General features: G+C 39.3%; 1 long non-coding RNA gene across 2 annotated transcripts; it reads right to left on the bottom strand.

Moving 5' to 3' along the window:
* Positions 1-309: 309 nt before the first annotated feature.
* On the bottom strand, positions 310-17,151 carry LOC127532723 (uncharacterized). Of its 2 annotated transcripts, none has more exons than XR_007940370.1 (5): positions 16,964-17,151; positions 15,160-15,275; positions 11,854-12,192; positions 11,406-11,692; positions 310-3,422 (listed from the first exon to the last, which is right to left on the bottom strand). It is a non-coding gene; the product is annotated as an uncharacterized LOC127532723 (long non-coding RNA). The 2 variants fall into 2 exon arrangements; XR_007940371.1 differs by lacking the exon at positions 16,964-17,151 and adding an exon at positions 15,873-16,316.
* Positions 17,152-17,403: the final 252 nt, after the last annotated feature.

Here is a 17,403-nt window from a genome sequence, read left to right as displayed (position 1 = left end):
ATTCTAGCTACTAGAAATATGTGAGTTATTTGTTTAATCATAGGTTTGTGTACTCTATCTAATGATTATGTGGGTCACCGTGTACATAAGACAACATGGTGTACATAAGGAGGTAAAGAAACAATTTCCAACTCTTTTCGACCTGTATAAAACACAATTTTATGATTAATTTCAGTGAAATCCTTGATAATGTCATGGCATTCCGACGTCAATAGGGGGCAATGTTGAACTGTGGAAGAAATGGGTTAGGCAGACAATAAACTTTCAGAATTAACATCTCAGGACAGAAATATGCTAGAGACGTCGGAGTTGGACTAACATGTATAACAAATTATTATTTCAACTTTGATATCTTCAAAATCACAAACAAAATTTCAGAAGCACAATTTTTAGAAAGAGAGTCCTTATTGGCATCAAACAGACTGAGTGTCTTTCTGCAGCCCTCCCGGGGTGACGGAAAGGTCCTTAGATATTTATGACTCTCAGTATCTGATCGTGAGGGAGGGAGACTGCATGGCGTCTGTGAAGATGAGTTCAGTTAATCAAAGGATAGGAACCAAAAGGGAATAAACAGTCCTTTAGATGCAAATTTAGGAAGGTGTGAAACATTTGTGTCCCCTTCCACTTCTCTGCCAGGGGTCTTAGTGTCTTCTGTGAAGGTAGGAATACAAGAAAACATGCAAATACAACAATCCATGTGAGAGTCTGAAAAAGGGGGGTTTTCTCCTAGTCAGATCACAGGTCACCGTAAATGAATTTTACGAGGCTTTTGGTGAAAGGTGCAGATGTCTCTGAAGCCATAAAAATCCACTTTGGGGCTCTTAGTTTGTTTGTTTAAGCTTTCTGAGAGGAGAGAATTTTGTTTTTCCTGTGAGATGATGTTCCTGTGGAATGTCTGGGGCCTCTTGAAGCTGGATGTTGACTACACTATATAGCATCAATTACAGTCAAATCGTCTCAAGACGCTTTACAGAACCCATATGCCTAACCCCCAGAGCAGCCCAAAGGAGACAGTGGCAAGAAAACACCCTTTTAACAGGGAAGAAACCTCGAGCAGAACCCGGCTCTATATAGGGGGGACCCATCTGCCTGCTGGCCGGGGGGGTTGAGAAGGACAGAGGAGGGCAAGGGGGAGGGATGGGAGAAGAGGGAGGGGTGGGAAAGCAAGGAAAACACAACACACATTTGGATACATGTATGACAGGATATGTGACACAGACAAAGTATAAGCTAACATTGAAAACTGACTCATAGTTTACTCTTATGATGTACGGCTCTGACATTAAACATACTCCATATATAGCTAGCAGTAAAATTCAAACAGTATGTAAGTTAGCATAACAGTATAGTGAAGGCAATGCAGAGTTGACTGGTGGAAAAAGGGAGTTGGAAGCAGAGGGCTGGAGGAAGGTCAGCAGCAGCATCCCACAGTGGACATGATGGAGACTGGACCAGCTGGTGGAACATCAACCACAGATCTGAAGCATCCAGCTCTGGGACCAGGGACACTCGGAGAAATAGCACAGGGGGAAACAGAGTGAATGTACTGCAATAACGGTATACATATTAAATGTAAAGGTAGATAGAGAAGGGCTCAGTGCGTCAAGAAAAGTCCCCCAGCAGCCTATAGGCCTATAGCAGCATGACTAGAGGCAGAACGAAGGGACGTCCAAGAGGGAGTCAGCTGTGCAATGAAGACACAAGCCGAACCCCTGTGGGTCACCCAGTCAGCCCCAACTATAAGATTTGTCAAAAAGGAACGTTTTAAGCCTGGTCTTAAAAATAGAGAGGGTGTCTGCCTCCAGAACCCAAACTGGGAGCAGGTTCCACAGGAGAGGCGCCTGATAACTGAAGGCTCTGCCTCCCATTCTACTTTTAGAGATTCTAGGAACAACAAGTAAGCCTGCAGTTTGAGAGCCAAGAGTTCTACTAGGATAATAAGGTACTATCAGATCTTTAAGATATGATGGAGATTGGTTATTCAGAGCTTTATATGTCAGAAGAAGGATTTTAAATTCTATTCTGGATTTAACAGGAAGCCAGTGAAGAGAAGCAAGTATAGGGGAAATATGATCTCTTTTGCTAACTCCTGTCAGTACTCTCGCAGCAGCGTTTTGGATCAACTGTAGATGTTTAAGAGAGCTATTTGGACAACCCGATAATAAGGAATTGCAATAGTCAAGCCTGGAAGTAACAAAAGCCTGAACTAATTTTTCTGCCAGTGTGTGGATGTACTGTTAGTGTTTTCACTCTGTGGGAGGGGTTGGGGTTGAGAGGGAGGGAGAGGGAAGGTGACGTAGTAGTTACTGAAGCCGTGCTCGGAGGATGGGTGTATTGTACAATGTAGAGCTGGTCAGTTGTGTACTATGGTGAAAAGATGACGGCAATGAGTTACTATTCTTGTAGTAACTTGTAGTTTTTCTGCCTGAGCCGGGACAGCAGGCTTGAGTTTAGGACTGTTTTTCCTACGAACTGTCACCCATCCACCCGGCTGTTCGGGCGCTGCTAAGGGACGGCTAACAGATGCTACACTAGCTAAGCTATTGCGGTCCGCACCGGCTAAGGGGGCCTGGCTAGCTGCTAGCGGGTTATTTTCCATGGTGCGGAGCCGTGATTCCAATTCAGAGAGCCTCGCCTCCAGAACTACAAAAAGGCTGCACTTATTACACATATCGTTATCACTAAAGGAGGCAGAGGAATAACTAAACATGTGGCACACTGAGCAGGAGAGGGAGAGATTATCTGCACCTTTACCACATTAAAAGGTAAGAACATCAGCAGAGCTGCTAACTGATAAAACCTTAAAACACACATTAAAACAAGAACTTTTTGAAGAATTTTATCATCAGTTTACATTCTGCAACAGAGTGCAAAGTTTTTGTACAGATTAAAAGAAAAAGATATAATATAGGATGAAAATAAAAGTCACAAACCCTGAGCAGTTAAAAAAGTGTCAAAAATATATTCTATTATCTGCACCTTTACCATGTTAAAAGTTCAGAGCATCATCAGAGCTGCTAGCAGATAAAACATTGAAACCAGTTCAGTCTAAAGTTGTTCATCAGTTCTGCTTCATTCTGGACAATCAGAACTTTTCTATCTGCTTCTGATCTCATCTGACAGAACACTTTACATCCACAACATTTCATCAGGTTCTAACATGCAGAGCTTTGGAACACATTTATTTCCAGACAAAGCAACAGAAAAGTTGATGAAGACCAACAGCAGCAGCAACAATCCACAGGATCAATCTAGATGATGGAGATGTTGGGAGGACTTGATGTTTCTGGACCAGTCTGCCAATAGAAACCCTAGCAGGAGCTGAACTCCAGACAGCAGAGCTCCCAGCATCCTCTGAGCTCACAAACCCTCCACCACCATAAGGTGGCAGTTAAAGGAGAGACCACATGGTTGGTCCACACCTGGATTCTCTTAGTTCTGCTGCTGCTGCTTCCATCAAAGTTACACAAGCTCTGGTTTGTTCTGATGCTGTTCACAAAAACTTTCATGTTGTTGCTTCATAACATCTGTTCAGCTGCTGCTTCATCAGAAGGAACTGGGAGGTTTGGATTCTTCTTCATTCGTCGTTTATAAATCAGAAAAACAACAAAAGCCGACACAGCAAAAATGATCACACCCACTACTGATCCTACAATGACTCCAGTCTTGTCTCCTCCATCTCCAGTGTTTCCATCCTTTTCTCCTGCAGACAGAAATATCAGAGATATCAGAAATATAAGGTGTTTGAACATCAGTCAGATCAGCTGTTTTCTCCAAAGTCTCATCAGCAACATCTTTATAAACCACAAACATCTGATCTGAGACCAAGCAGCTTCATCAGAGACACAAACTGAACTCTCATCACAAACTCACCTGATAGAAGAACTTCCAGGGTGATGTTGCTGATGGGATCAATCTTTCCTTTCTCAAAAACACGACACTCGTATGTACCAGTGTCCTCTATCGTCACATTCTTCAGAATCAGAGAAATGTCTCCGTCCTTCATCTCTTTGTTCTGCAGATCCACCCGGTTCTTATAAGATGGATGCTGGCTGTGTGGATCTAAGTGTCCATCTCGGTAGAAAAGAACATAATATTCTGTATCCTGATCAGGTCTGATCCACTCTACAGCTCTGATGTTGTTGACACTGATGTTGCTGGGAACTTGACCTGGTAGAGTGACATTCTGTCCAAGTTCAGCTCTGATTTTTTCCTGAGCTGAAGAAGAAAGAAGAGAGAAGTTAAAGTTGATCCAGATGAGAAGAGTTTAACCACTAAAGTCCTCCATGAACTCTGAGCTGCTGCTTCTTGTTCTGTCTACATCAGTACTCCATGTAATACTACTACCAACCTTTTACCACCATTTATGGTGTAACAGCAGCAAATAGAAAAAGATTATGCAGAAAAAGAGCAGCACACAATACAAACAGTGCATAGATATAAATAGTGTGCAAAGTGTCACAAGTAGTTTTCAAGTAATTTCAGGCGTTCAAAAGTCCAAATGAAAAGTCTGCCAAAGAAAGAATATTAAGAAAAAGAAACCCATAGGTTTCAAACAGGGTCTTTGCACCAATCGATGCTCACACACTAATAACAATAATACAGGTAATAATAATAATAATAATAACAATAATAGTAGTGCTAATAATCATCATCATCATCATTGCTGTTGTTATCATGAACACATATCAGATTGTGTAAAAAAACGTTCATACCTTATAGTCAATGGAAAATAATCATCATATATGTTTTTATGGCAGTGTTTTTGCACACATGTATGAACATGTACACATCAATCAATCAATCAATCAATCAAGATTTATTTATAGAGCACTTTACAACACTCATGGTGACCAAAGTGCTTTCCAGTTCAAAAAAAAAAACATTAAAATAAGAAATAAAAGCAGATTAAAAGAAAGCAACAACAGAGCATATCAGGAAAATACAATCTGATAAAACCAGATAAAACCAGATAAAGTAAGATAAAATAGAATAAAATAAAATGAAATAAAATGTCACCACATTACTGTGTATTAAAAGCCAGTCTGAAAAGATATCTTTTAAGCTGTGCTTTAAACAAGCCAAAGTCAGTGATGGTGTGAATGTCAGGGGGCAGTTTGTTCCGGAGTCTTGGACCAGCAAATGAAAAGGCTCCATCCCCCCAGTGTTTATACCTGACCCTAGGGGCTTCCAGAAACAGCTGGCACATCCAGTCAGAGTTCCAGATACAGAATAATATAAATTACCCTACATGTGCAACACATTTCTGTGTATGAGTTATTAACATCTAGCAGGCACATTCAGAGGGGGGGACAGAGGGGGCTAAAGCATCTGCCCCTTTTGCCTCTTAATGCCCAAAGTGCCCTTTTGTCAAAGTTGTTTTTTTTTAATTTCATTTCATCTAATTTTTTATTTGTAAGTGTGTGTGTAAAAGTCTTTGAGGCCCAAAATAATAAATAAAACAATAATAATGATTATAATAATTCAGGTCTACCGTTGGTCAGTCATACTATGTAGACGTCCCTCACTGCCCAGATGTGTCCAGATGTTCCCTGTAGCTCAGCGCTGTTAGTCTAGAAACCGAAGACCTGAGGGAGAAATTCAGCAACTGATGGTCCTGATGGTGAGGAGGTTCTGCAGCAGGATTGGTTTGTGTACGGTGTATTCTAGATGACTGATGAAGTGAAGTGATCATCCTGTGTGTGTGTCTGACTCTAACAGACCTCTCATCAGTTATAGCTGCTGGTTAACCACACAGTGCTGAGAGGATAAAGTATGCCAGGCTTCTTTATGTTTCTGTATGTTTCTGTTGTCAAAGTGCATCAGAGAGATTAATTATTTTACTGTCAGTGAGCTGCAGTGTGTTTCCTGTTTCTAGAGGCAATGAGGCGGAGGTTATTTATTTCACTAAATCTATATAAATGCATTTTCACATAATTTTAGACTATTGCAGTATAAATACAATAACAATAATAAATAGAAGAATTTGAATTGTGATTTTCTCAACCTCTCATTTAAACATATCAGTACTTGTTTATAATATTTGCATATACAGACAATTTAAATATAATATGCATAAATATAAAATATATAACTTTTATAACTTTGCTGTTTTGCACAAAGTGGATAGTCAAACTGAATAAAAGCACAAACACATTTAAATACATGATTTCTGTATCATTTAATGACTTTTGTTTTACTTTATTATTAGCACTAGAAATGATAAAGGACAGATTATGAATCAGCACCATGGAGAAAATTCCAGGCTATGAAGTATATGTCTGGAAAAGTATGAAATTTAAAATCAAGGACTGCAGGAAGAGCAGCCTCAGTTAAACAGTCCAGTGTCTGATGGCTAATATTTTATCTTCCTATGTCCTAAATGAATGCACAGCTTGAATTCTGGCTTTGTGGATAAAGGCTGTACCTCCTTTATTCTGGTCCCTCCATTAATGTTTCCCTTTCAGTTTACCAATGAACAACTGGTCCTGTTTAGCTCCAACAGTCAGCCTGAGTCTCCTACAAACAATCAGCAGGATGACAGTCAGTCAGACATTTTCACTGTTGGTTATCTTTGATTCTTGTCATGATCACAGAACACTTGTTTAATCAGCTACGATCCGTCAGTGCTCTTTTTAGTGTCTACACTCTCAGATCACTAGAGCCACCCTCTAGTGATGTCATCATCATCATCATCATCATCATCATCATCATCATCATCCTCAACAGAAGCTGTTGAATGTCCCCATCAGGTCAAACATAGACTGCTCCCTAACAAAGCTGTGAGGAGTGAACAATGATCTGGTTTGTGGTGATTCCATGTTACATTCTTTATGAATATCTTCTGCTACAATTCAACCAGTTTTATTGTCAGGTGTGTTTCTGGATGGTGTTTCAAATCCATGCTCCATGTGCCCCCTTTTAACTTTGACCAGCTGCCCCTCCAAAGGTCTCTGTACGGCCCTGCCATCTAGTCATAGTAATAATAATAGTAATAATAACAATAATAATAATAATCAGTTTTGTTACTCATCATGGACATGTATCAGATTGTGCAAAAACATGATCATACATTATACTCAGCAGAAAATAATGATCCTGTATAATGTTTTTATAGCAGTGTTTTTGAAAGTCTTGAGTTTTTATTAGATGCTGACACCATATAAAAATAATAATAACACTAATATATCAAAGCTCAGAGCCAAAATACAAAAACAGCAAAAGTTATTACATCCTTAAAACAAAAACAACATGAGTAATCACATTATTACACTGTTGGTAAATGCATTGATTCCTACAAAATAAGAGCCTGTCCAGGTCCATCAGAGGGAGAATTAATAAATGTTATATATAATTAACTTTAGAACTCACCTTCACCAAAGCAGATCAGGAAACACATGAAACAGAATGATGCAGATGTTCCAGCAGACATTCTACCGTCTTCTTCCTCCTTTGATCTCACTGGTAGTTTGGTGAAAATATCCAATTAAAAAAAAACAAAGTTTAACCAGTAAACACACGTTAATGTTGTTTACTGATTATTATTTTAGAGTAGAATCTGTGAGGAGCAGCAGAGTAAAGCAGAATCACCTGTGATAAACTCAGTATCCTCTCCAGAGCCCACAGGTGTGCAGGTGGAGCTTCACTAGCTCTGATTCCTATAAATCACGTGACTTCTTCAGAACTCGTTCAACGACTGATTTCAACTGGACGAACTTGTCTCTAAGTCTGGCGACTTTCCAAGTCCTCCTGGTGACTTTTTTATTCGTTCATCTTTTGTCAGCGGTGATCAACAATAGATCAGCAGCTTTCTCTGGTGTTTGTAGACTCTGACATATAAAGCTCTTATGGTTCTGTTGCTGCTGAAACCAACCAGTATTCAGTTTAGCTTTCACCTGCAGTAGTAAAGGCCAGCTGCTTCAGGAGTTTAAAATTCTCTGTTCTTAGTATTCACAGGTCTCATTTATCACCTTTAACTTCACCTAAATTCAATCTAAAAGCTCCCTGTTATTTAGAGCATCTAAACACCAACACATCCATTATTACCTTTACTGAACATTTATAAACTAGTTTTGACGCCTTCAGGGAGAATCTACGACATAAAAGTCCTTCAGAGGAGTGAAAGGTGGTAAATCTGGTCTCTGATGAATTCTCTGTAAGTGAATGTTTGAAAGAAGCAACGTTAAACTTTCCTGCTGTGGTTTCTGCTCAGTAAAGATGGAGGCTGCTGCTCTCTGTCTTCATTCATCTCTGATTATTTACAGTTTTTAGAGGCTGATTCAACCTGACAGAGAAAATCCTCTGAACTCACAGATCAGTTTCATTTTGACTTCATCACAAACTAAGGTGTGGTTCATTTGTTTAACCGGCAGATTGTCAGAGTTTAGATCAGGGAGAAGGCAATAGACGGGGAGACCAACAAATCAGAAACTTTGCATCCACATTTGACATTCAAAACATTTAATGATGTTCCAGAGCTGGTTCTCCTGCAGAGTCACATCAGCTCTGAGTCAGTTTAACGTCTCAATGCTGAGCTGCTTTTCACTCAGTTAATGTGGTCTGAGAACAGAAAACTGCTTCTTCTTGTTTGTTTTAAAAACTCAGAGCTGAACTACAGGAAGAGGAACTAAACTTTCATAATAAACCTAAACTCTCTTTATCTTTAGCATGGTGTGTCCAGAGGAACATGATCTGTGTTCAGACAGACTGTCTCTAAAGTCTCTGGTTGTAGAAACAGATTCTACAGAGCAGCAGGAAGTTCTGGTAAACTACAGTCTGGATGTTTTCTACACTAATCAGATCTATGGAGTCACACATGGTCAGTTCAACCATCAGCAGAAAAGTGGAATCAGACGTTTCTGCTGTTTCTTCTTCTATTATTAGTGGTTTTCTAGAATCTCTGTGGACTGATCCTGTAGAGAAACTCCTGATCTGTTTGTTGTGAAGCAGTTCAACAGGTTGTAGTCAGACATGAAGCAGCAGGATCAGAATCTGGAGAAACAACCTTTATTATCACTTCTGCAGAGAAGAAACCAGCTTTAAAATCTAAATCCAGCTTTGTTGACATTGTTCAGAGGATAAGAAGTAAAACAATTAAATAGTTTGGCATCAAAGCCAATGTTACGGCCACCAGTATTGGTGTGCCGTTCGTTGTGAGGTGGTGCTTTATTGGGCCTTTTGTTTGGGAGAAATGTGTGTGTGGGTTCAGTTGTGACTTTTGCAGAGTCTTTGGAACCCCAGCTGCCATCCGTTTCAGCTGATGACACAGAGCTGATGACGACCTGCACTCCAGTCTGGTTCTCCCCGCCCTTCGGCCATCCTGATTGGGCCACCCTCCAGCTCCTCCTCCCCGGACCAATCGAAGGCATCCAAGCACCACACCTGTGGACTATAAAGCCCCACCACGCCATTAGTCTTGGTGGCTGGTGCTTTGACCAGTCCACCCTGGTGCCTCTCTGTATTGTGGTTCTGTATTGTGGTTCTGCGTGGTCTTTCGGTCTGGAAGCACTTGTGGTGGGTGCTCCAGACAACTCCGACCTTCTGTTGGCTTAGTTTAGTGTGGACACTGAGGCTCCACTTTTGTAGTTTGCCAACTATGTGTAGAAGCCACTTCGTATACTGAGCTTTTGTGTACCGCGCTCAGTATGTACACCAGTTTCAGAGGCACCGGTTCTGTTTAGTTTGTTCTGTACACCTTTTGTATTAGTTTTTGTTTCTGGTGGTGGGTGTTGCTTCTGTAGTTTGGTTTGGCTAGGGAGTTTAGTTGTTTTCTTTGTGTTTAGCTTAGTTGCAAACTCTGTTAGCCTTTGTTATGTTTTATTCTGTTCTTTGTTTTAGCAGCACCCACTCGACTTGTGTTTTATTGTCACTCTTCCGTTCCCTTTTACTACTAAGCAATAAATCCCTTAACCTAAACCAATAACATCTGGTTAATTTGTTGCATCCAGCCAGCCCCTAGAGGTTGGATCGTAAAAGCAGCAGTAAAGTTCATTATTTCCAGTCTGTAACAGGATAAACAGTCATTTCTGTGAAGTAACTCAGTTCATTCTATCAGTAGAAGTTCTGTTTATTCTGTTCAACCTTCACTACAGTTCAGTAGCAAACAATGTTATTTTACTACATTTATCTGCAGATTAACAACAAAACATCATATAGGATGAAGATCAAACTCACAAAATAATGAGCAGTATATAAAATATATCAAATATATCAAATGTATGCAACATATAAAATATATAAAATGTATATGGGCCATTCTACCGAATTTGTCCAAACTGTGGTCCCACACTAATAAAACTATGTAAGAAAACAATTAAGAATTCAGACTTTACATATTTACTAAGATTCTGTGATGATCTATTTAACACACAAGACAGCAAATAGATAGTAATAAGCGAAATATATACAAAATCATCATTTTCACCAAAATATTTGAAAAAATAGATTTTTAGCCCAAGAGTGTTCACCACATTATTCTTTGGAAGTTGTTTGTTTTGTTTTAAGTTAATTAAAGTTCTTGCATCACACTTTCCAGTGTGTGTATTTTTTAAAAAAAAAAGATGTTTTAAGTAATGTTACAGTAGATGCGTTGAGATGTTTAACTAGGCTAATGCTGGCCTTCAAAATAAATGTCTTTGATAATAAATTACTTCATTTCATTGATTATAAACATTTGTGTTCATAATATTCCAAATGTAAGACATGCTAGAAGTTAATATTAAGCAAAAAGGTGGAGAGAATATGACACAACCTTGCAAACAAAAAATAGTGGTCACTACCAAAGTGGGTGTTTTGTAAAAAATAAAAGATATTGAGTCATCAACTAACATTTTATGATGACTATTCGTTAAATGTATGTTCAGTTTCATAACTCATTAACTCTGAGATCTATATAATCAGTGGAATTTGTTTTACAAGAAAAGATTGGATTTTGATTTTGATAAGTCTTAGAAATTGAACTTTGAAAAATGTTTAAAATATCATTTTTATTGATTTTGTTGTAAAACCCTTCAAGAAAAAAATTTAAAAATATTCTTTAGAGGGGGCATGGAAATACAATATGAACAGAATAATATAATACCTTTTATTGCAGTGCGTTGCTGTGTTTCGGTTGTGACACATTTTGGGAGCGGAAAAAACATTTCAAGAACAGGCAGAAATTAAAATATGAATATTGACTGCACTATGCAAGATATATGTACCTTAGATATGGTACAACATATATATGGACAAAGTTTTGGGAAAAAAACACTTTAAAAAAATTCCAACCCTGCACTTTGGACAAATTCGGTAGAATGGCCCATATAATATATAAAATGTATACAATAAATACATTCTCTGAGCTCACAAATCCTCCACCACTATAAGGTGGCAGTTAAAGGAGAGACCACATGGTTGGTCCACACCTGGATTCTCTTTGTTCTGCTGCTGCTGCTTCCATCAAAGTTACACAAGCTCTGGTTTGTTCTGATGCTGTTCACAAAAACTTTCATGTCTTTGTTTCATAACATCTGTTCAGCTGCTGCTTCATCAGGAGGAACTGGGAGGTTTGGATTCTGCCTCATGTGTCTTTTATACATCAGAAAAAAAAGAGAAGCCAACACAGCAAGAAGAAGAAGTATCACACCCCCTACTGATCCTACAATGACTCCAGTCTTGTTTCCTCCATCTCCAGTGTTTCCACCCTTCTTTCCTGCAGACAGAAATATCAGGGATATCAGGTATTTTAACATCAGTCAGATCAGATGTTTTTTCCAAAGTCTCATCAGCAACATCTTTATAAACCACAAACATCTGATTTGAGACCAGGCAGCTTCATCAGAGACACAAACTAAACTCTCAACACAAACTCACCTGATACATAAATTTCCACGTAGGTGCTGCTGAAGGGTTTCTTCTTTCCTTTCTCAAAAACATGACACATGTATGTTCCAGTGTCCTCCATCGTCACTTTCTTCAGAATCAGATAAAAGTCTCCATCCTTCATCTCTTTGTCCTGCAGATCCACCCGGTTCTGATAAGATGGATGCTGGTTGATTGGATCAAAGCGTCCATCTCGGTAGACAAGAACATGATCTGGATCCAGTCCAGGTCTGCTCCATTCTACAGCTGTGTTGTTGATGTTGTACTTGTTGGGAGCTTTACATGGTAGAATGACATCCTGTCCAATAACAGCTTGGATGATTTCCTGAGCTGAAGAAGAAAGCAGAGAGAAGTTAAAGTTGATCCAGATGAGAAGAGTTTAACCACTGAACTCCTCCATGAACTCTGAGCTGCTGCTTCTGCTTCTATCAGGACTTAGAGGTCAGTAAAGGTGAAAATGTGTTTCCATTAAAATATCCATGTTTGATCTTCCTGCCATTACAGCATTAAATCCTCCATTCTACGTTGTTCGTCTTTAATTCTTGAGCAGTTACAGTCTTCCCTCATCTACTGTGGGGGTTACCTTCCAGACGATAGAAGAAAATTGGTAAAACAGCGATCATCTTGTAACCCTGAAATATTGGTGGACTCACCATCTCCAGGGCTGTAGGTCAGGTTATAATTATTTAGTGTTTTTATGCTCATATCTTTTGCTGTCTTCCATGCTAAACATCCACAGCAGGACAGGACAGTTTCTGCAGGTTTTATTCACCGCTCAGCACAACAAACACAGACCGCTCTGACCGACTCTCCTGCTCCTGAGTTTCTGATCAAACGTTTGTGTGAAACAGAGGATACTGAATGCTGCTGCACCGTATCATAGACTGTATATAATATATCTATAATATACAGTCTATGTACCGTATGCGCTGTACTCAGAGGAGACAGAGGAGAATGATGCTACGGTCTCTGAGCCAATCAGAGCCCAGCGCTGTATGCTATACATTTTATTTACATTAAATATTCTTATGTTTAAATGTATTTTATTTTTAGCATATTTTTTATACTGTTTCCAATGTTTTAGGTTCGAAAATTCTTATTTTACTGCAAAAGTAATAAAAATAATGTAGCGATCAGAACTGGTCACTATGACTGTGTCTGAAATGGCATACTAACGTACTACTCATACTAAATGTGACGTCAAAATAAGTATGTAGTGCGTTCACATTAGATAGTATGAAAAGATTGAGTACGCGAGAAATACCCGGATGTATACTATATCCGGAAAATTTTTAAGTATGCGCAGTGACCACACTAGTCATACTCAACCGCCCCATAATGCTTTGCGAGCTACCCACCGAAATGCAAGCCTCCGCGGGATCTGTGGCCGGACCGCGGCGATTTTTATTTTATTTTATGTGATTAAGTAGTCATCCTAATCACCCCACAGATTTGAGAAATAGGCGTTTTCTGACCAACGTTTTAAATATCAGACGCCTCACAACGTGCTACTGAATGCTAGCAGCTAGTTGCAGCAGCTCGCTTTGCATACAGAACAAGTAGCAGCTACCTCCAGTAGCCTGCAGCTACAACTGAAACGATTCACATAATCTGGCTAATAACTGCATGAGGAGTGCCGGCTTGAAATTGCCACATTAATTATGCGACTGTTTGTTAGCGTAAAATCGACCTGAAGCCGGCATTCAGCCGAGATATTTGATAGCCGTACTTTCGGTTTTTGTCGTCGGAGGTTTGAAATGCATTATGGGAAACGGAGCAGTATACTGCAGTGTGAACGGTCGGCATTCTAATCATACTTATAGTACGTAGTATACAGTATATATTCACTGAGTATGTAGTATGTAGTACGTTACTATGCGATTTCGGACACAGCCCATGACTGAACTGTTGTGCTGCAATGCATCATGGGAGTTCAGGGTGAACTCATTAAACAGGCCTGGACAAAAGTGATGGAACCCCCTAGTAAAGACTGAAAACTATGTGACCATAGGGTCATGTTCAATCAAGGTGTGTCCTCTAATTAGCATCACAGGTGTCTACAAACTGCTAATCAGTCAGTCGGCCTGTTTCTGGGGTTCCAGTAGTCACTGAGCTGTTTGGTGCACAGACGAGACAAAACTGGAGCTTTTTGGAAAGGCACATCAGCTCTGTGTTCACAGACGTTAAAATGAAGCATATGAAAAAAAGAACAGTGTCCCTGCTGTGGAACATGGAGGATCTGAAGAGTTCATTTGCAAAAACAGGTAACTCCGTTTTATAAATTTTCAGAAAACTCATTTTTTATTGTTTACTTTAGATAATAATAATAACAACACTAATAATTGATTTATTCTCTATTTTGTCATGAATTTTTCTACTGAGTCAAATCTTCAGTTTGATATTATCTCAAGTAAAAATATAAGGTTTTCTGACAATTTATCAAAACAGAGTTATCTGTCTTTGCAAATGAACTCTTCATCTGTTATGTTCTGGAGCTGCTTTGCTGCATCTGGAACAGGGAGTCTGAATCTGTGCAGGAACAATGAAATCTGATGACTATCAAGGTATTCTAGAGAGAAATGTGCTGCCCAGTGTCAGAAAGCTTGGTCTCAGTCACAGGTCATGGGTCTGTAACAGGATAATAATCCAAAACACACAGCTAAAAACAGACAAGAAAGGCTCAGAGGAAACATTGGACTGTTGTGAAGTGTCCTTCTATGAGCCCTGATCTGAATCCTACTGAACATCTGTGGAAGGAGCTGAAACATCTGGAGAAGGAACCCTTCAAAGCTGAGACACCTGGAGCATCTGCTGATGAGGAGTGGACCAAAATACCTGCTGAGAGGAGCAGAAGTCTCACTGACAGTTACAGGAATGGTTTGATTGCAGTGATTGCCTCAGAAGGTTGAGCAACAAAATATTAAGTTAAAGGGACCATCATTTTAGTCCAGGCCTGTTTCATGAGATTATTTTTTAAAATAATTCTGTTAAACCAGTTAAAAGCAACGTATGATTTTCATTGGTTAATTTTCATAGAATTTTTATTTATTACTTTTGTCAGATTCAAATTATTTCTGTGACCGTTGTGGGTTTTTCTTTCATTACCTGAGGGGTACCAACAGTTTTATCCACATGTGTAGCTGCTGGTCATGTTAGCAACAATCACACCCACAAATTCAAAACCATCCCCAAACTTGTTGTTGGAATAAAGTCTTTTCTCGAAAAAGGAGAAGAGACCAAGTTTCTAAGACGTGTGTTTACAGAACAACCTCTGAATAAATGAACATTATAACTCACCTCTAGAGGAGCCGACCAGAGAACAGATGATCAGAAAACAGAACACCAGTGTTCCTGCTGCCATTTGACCTTCTTCTTCTTCTTCTTCTTCCTCTGATCAACACTTGGATCAGGAACTATATGCAATAAAAAAACTAAGTTTAATCAGAAACTACACATTAATGTTGTTTACTGATTATTATTGTAACCCCTTCCTGGTGCTGGAAGTAGAATATTAGGCTAGGTTAGTATTTTAGCCTCAATTTTAGCCGAACTCAAAACAAGTAATAATGTCTAAAATGTTAATAAACTCCAATAATATGAGATTATTCAGGTCAACAAATTAATTTATACAACAATAACACATTTAATATTTTCTTGGGGTCAAACAAAATGATCTGGGAAACTAATAATTTAAAATAAGTAACCTCATGAAATCTAAATTTACGTTGTAAATAAAATGAAATAAAATAAGAAAATACAATATTCTTCAACAAAATGCGTGGTCAGTCAGTTTTAATACTTTTCAATGTTCAGTTATATTTATGTGTGTGTGTGTGTGTGTGTGTGTGTGTGTGTGTGTGTGTGTGTGTGTGTGTGTGTGTGTGTGTGTGTGTGTTTATTCATCGTTGGGGCCCTTTAGTTGGTTCTCAGATAAAAACAAACGCTCCCTGGATCCTTTAATAGTTAAAACAACCCTCTGTGTGCCTCAGAGAGACGCTCGTTTTACTCACAAATCCAAGATGCAGATCCAAAGCAGGTCTGAAGAGTTTACGTTAAAGATGAGGCAACACCAACAGGTGTGTACACCCAAGTTCGGCAGCAGGGTCCCTCGTCACAGCAATAGCAACAGGCTAATTAGCAAAATGTCCTCAAAAACTGTCCCCAGCTCTCCCAGTCCTCAGTTATAGTAGAGGCTGGTGTTAATAACTGTCTCTGACGATTAAACGTCCACGTTTGAGTTCACGATTAAACTTTTTCAAGTAAAAAACAAGCAGCTAGCAGCTAGCAGCTAGCCTAGCTGCCTTTCACTTTGAACTACGGTAGAGTGAGACACTAAACTGCAGGTTTCACCAGACAGAAATCTGCTGAATAATAGTTGTGCCAGTATTAAATATGCAGGTCTACAACGTTAATCAGCTCCACATTAAGCTTATTTTCCCTGCGCATCGTCTGTTGTCGTCTCTTCCTCACGCTGTGTTTTTTTCTTCCGCACTCATCATTGAGTTCTGATTGGCTGATTGCAGCTCTTCCAAACCCTATAACCTTACTGTACGTCACGCAAACACGTTAACAATTCATTGGCTGCGTAAACAGAACGTGCTACATGAAAAGAATCATGGGCAACGTAGTTCACAATGGCTATAATCACACCTGTTGCAAAACGCATTTCTTTAAATTATCTGCATTCTGTAGGTCGTTACATTATTTTTCGGAAGGAAGCCGTGAGCTGCAGCATCAGCGTAGAGAAACGGGACAAAAATAGAGCTGCTAGAAAGACGTCAACCTCAACAACGATGCAGGTTGAACCTTCATTTCTGTAGTTCTGATAAATCGCTTGACTTCAGACTTTCATGAGTCCAGGAGGACATTAAGCATTTGTCTTTTGAGATCTGGAGGACACACCGATGATTCCTCCTCCTCTGACTGGTTACATGAGATGTGCCGATTACTGACTCACTGATAAACCAAACGCTGCTGTTTTTAATTGTCCATCCAACATGCTCAGACAAGAAATAGGAGAAAAGACCAAGTTTCTAAAACGTGTCTTTATAAAACAACCTCCTGAATATTAGATCTGATCGTATGAACATGATTAACTCACCTGTACAGGAACAGACCAAACAACAGGATAATCCAGATATTTCAGTCGCCATTTGCCCGTCTTCTTCTTCCTTTTCTTCTTCCTCTGATCAACACTGGTACAAATATCCAACAACAACCACACTTTAATCTGTAAACACTAATGTAAAGTCATTTACTGATGATTCAGGTGAAGCTGTGAGGTGCGGCTGTTCAGAGAAATAGTTTATTGTGTGTCTGAAGGTGAACTTTAGAACCAGATAAAATTCTGTGCAGTGATTGGCTGAACAGGTCCATGTGTCAGCATTGAGCAAGCAGGGGGAAGGGCTCTGACATGTTTTTCTACCTTCATAGTGTAATCTCTCAGCTTCAGGTCCAAACAGGTTCTGACAGCTCTGGAATGTTTTGTTTAAACTGTAAAGAGATGAATGTTCTTCCACTGGAGGACTTTAAATATTTAGT

The sequence above is a fragment of the Acanthochromis polyacanthus genome, chromosome 24, assembly GCF_021347895.1.
Source record: "Acanthochromis polyacanthus isolate Apoly-LR-REF ecotype Palm Island chromosome 24, KAUST_Apoly_ChrSc, whole genome shotgun sequence".
NCBI classification, from domain to species: domain Eukaryota; kingdom Metazoa; phylum Chordata; class Actinopteri; family Pomacentridae; genus Acanthochromis; species Acanthochromis polyacanthus.
The sequence above is the reverse complement of the archived record's forward strand: the minus strand, read 5'-3'. Positions and strand labels throughout refer to the sequence as shown.